Raw genomic sequence first — 3,379 nt, forward strand, 5'->3', positions numbered from 1 at the left:
TGATAAAATAATAATAATTTATAAATTATCAGGGGTTCTGGGGGAGGGGGGAGCAGGGAGGGAGTGGGGAAATGAGCTGACACCAAGGGCTCAAGTGGAAAGCGGGTGTTGTGAGAATGATGAAGTCAACATATGTACTAATGTGCTGGACACAAATGACGGATGTCCAGATTGTGATGAGTTGTATGAGCCTCTAATAAAATGATTATTTAATAAATTTTAAAAAACCACTCACTGCTGACTGAAGGGTTGGTGGTTTGACCCCCACCAGCCCCTGTGCAGCAAAACTAAGAGACCAAACGCACTGCCATCAGTCCACTCGCACACAAAGAGGCACTATAGGACAGAGGAGAACCGCTCCGGTGCGTTTCCGAGACTGCAGTTCTTTACTAGAATAGGAAGCCTTAGCTTGTGACCAACCATTTGCTTCTCTAAAGATGAAAGCCTTGGAAACTATGGGGGCAGTTCTGGTTTGTCGTGCAGGGTCAATAAGAGTCTGAATGGGTCTGCATGGAGCCAGGGCACCTGCTTTGCTTTGTTGGTAACTCATTAACAGGCAGCCTCCACTTCCCCACCCCTCAAACCCTGGCCTCTACTAAGCTGCTTTATGTCTCTATTTGGTTTTTCGGGCCTGTCTGGTTTCCCTTAGCATGATGTCCCGGAGTTCGTCCACATTGCAGATGTAGCGTTACTTCATTTCTTCTTTTGGCTGAGCAATATTCCACGCTTGCTTACCCACTCACCAGTGGGTGGACATTTGAATTGTTTCCACATTTTTACCATCTTGAATAGTGCTGTAGCGAGCATTTCTCTTCACGCGCTTGTTTACCTAGGGCTGGGACTGCTGGCTCATCCGAATGTTTTAAGGAACAACCGCCAAACTTTTCCCAAAGTGGCTGGAATATTTTGGAACGTATGAAGGTTGCAATTTCTTCACATCTTTGTCAATAATTGTTGTTATTGCTTTTATCTTAGCCATCCAATGGGGGGTAGGGATGCCCTAATGGCTTATGGTTACACGTTGGGCTGTTAACTGCAAGGCGATTTCTCTTCAAAGCCACCAGCCATTCCAAGGGAGAAAAACAGCTTTCAACTCCTGTGAACATTTTTCATCTCAGAAACTCGCAGGGGCAGTCCTACCTTGTTCTACCAGGTCGCTATGAGTCAGCCTTGATTCGATGGCAGTGCGGCATCTCATTGTGCTTCTAGCTTCTAATGTCTCATGCCGTTTATGTGTTATTTCATGTGCTTATCAGCCCTGGTGGCACTGTTGCTTAAGCACTGGGCTGTTAACCCAAAACCAAAAGGCCTGCAGTTTGAATCCACCATCTGCTCCTGAGGAGAAAAAGGAGGCTGTCTACTTCTGGAAAGTCTATGGAACAGTTTGACTATGTCCTACAGGATTGATACAAGTCGGAATCAACTTGATATGAGTTCAAATCAACTCGATGGGTGTGGGGTTTCGATTAGCCATTTGTATATCTTCTCTGGATGAGCATCTAGTCAAATCCCCTGCCCATCGAAGTGGAATTTTAAATTTTGGGTTGTTGAGAACATATGATTCACCAGTGCACGCGCCCTTTTGCCACTGATCTGATTCGGACTCATAGCAATCCACTGTAGGGTTTCTGGGGCTGTTATCTTTACTGGAACAGACAGCCTCATCTTTCTCTTGAGGAGTGGCTGGGGGCATTGAACTGCCAACCTTGCAGGTAGCAACCCCACATCTGGCCACGATAGGCCAGTTCAGCACTTTCTATATGTACATTTCAAGGGCATTACTTACCCTCTCTGAGTTGTACATCTATTCTGACCATCCGCTTCTGAGTGGTCCATCCTGGTTGGCATAACTCCCTGGCCCCAAAGGTTCCTTCCTCACCTTCTGAATCACTGGGGTCACTTTGATCCCTAACAGATCATTCTTAAAAGGAGCACGATGCTCACTCAGCCTCTGATCCAATGATCTGCCTTTTTATTATTGCATTACGAAAGCTCTTTCCAGATTCCAGATAAACGCCCCATGCTATTCCATTGACTCCGACTCACAGCAGAGAGGAGAACCCGTAGGGTTTCCAAGGCTGTCAGTCTGGACAGAGGCAAAATGAATGCCTCCTTTTTCTCCATGGAGTGGCTGGTGGGTTTGAACCACTGACCTTCCAGTTAGCAGCCGAGACCTTTAACCACTGTATCACCAGTGCACTCAGTCCAGATGCAAGTCCCTCATCAGATATATGAGTTGCACACACCCCTCCCCCATTCTGTGGCTTGTCTTTTTCATTTTCTCCATGGCGTTTTTTGGCGGCACAGGAGGCTGGAATTCTTTGGTTGCCAGTGCTTTGGGGGGTCATAGCCAGGAATCCACAGCCAAACCCTCGGTCATGAAGGTTGTACTCCTCAGTGTTTTAAATAGAATGGTGTCGCTTTCGCACTCACCTTCAAACATGGGATTCAGTTTGGGGAGTTAATGTCTGTGCGTGGCATACGGAAGGCATTCAGTCTCACCCTTTTAAAAGTGAAGCAGTTGGAACAAAATCCATTTGTTCAATGAATTCACTTAAAAAACACACAATACAGACGATATCTAAGCTGTAGACAACATTGATCAATCTTAGCCGGCTCTGGCTCCAAAATTGTAGACATCTCTAAGTGTAGCATGCATCATTAACTCTGGTCCTTCTGCTTTAACCCACCAAATCTGAACCACCAAAGTGGCTGTGTCAGCACGCAGCTAAGCACTGAACCACTGTGCCACCAGGGATGTTTGATGCAAATCAAAAGATAGAGAGTTCTCTTTCCTGCGAAACAAGTTCAGAGGTAGACAATCCAGGGCTCTTAGGATAGATATCTGGGACCCAGGCTCCTTCCCTCTTCTTGCTCCATCATCCAATTGTGCGGCTTCCATCCTCCATGTGTTGGAGCACCAGCATTCCAGGCAGCAGAAAGAAGGAGAGAGTGGGCTTATGTCCCACTAAGCCAGTTCACCATAAGTAGATGCTCTGGGAGTTTCTCAAATAATCCCACCAACATGTTATTGGTCAGAACTTAGTTTCATGGTGACAAGTAGCTGCAAAGGAAGCTGGGAAAGACAGTCTGATAGTCGAGTGTGTTGTTGCTCCCTCCAATGCCAGCACTGAGACCAGAGGAGGCAGGGGCACTTGAGGAAGCTGGATGATACAGGAGCAGAGGTAGGAGGCTGCTCTGCCTGAGCCCCCACAGATGGGCAGGACTAGGGTCCAATGCCATGACGCTCCCGAAGCCCCTGCAGAGTGTTTCAGGATCCATGTTGGAGCTCAGCCCCGGCTGTGGCAGGGCTCTGGGGGACAGAGTGCAGTGGGCAGCATGGCTTCTGAAGAGGATTCTAGCACACAGGCAAAGAACG

At 47.4% G+C, this 3,379-nt stretch overlaps 1 protein-coding gene across 1 annotated transcript in view; it reads left to right on the forward strand.

Moving 5' to 3' along the window:
• The window catches only part of GPR143 (G protein-coupled receptor 143), a 41,700-nt gene that overhangs the window by 5,740 nt on the left and 32,581 nt on the right, over nucleotides 1-3,379 (forward strand). The window lies entirely within an intron of this gene.

Source organism: Echinops telfairi, unplaced genomic scaffold, assembly GCF_000313985.2.
Source record: "Echinops telfairi isolate 266 unplaced genomic scaffold, ASM31398v2 ScPeMD7_53;HRSCAF=182, whole genome shotgun sequence".
NCBI classification, from domain to species: domain Eukaryota; kingdom Metazoa; phylum Chordata; class Mammalia; order Afrosoricida; family Tenrecidae; genus Echinops; species Echinops telfairi.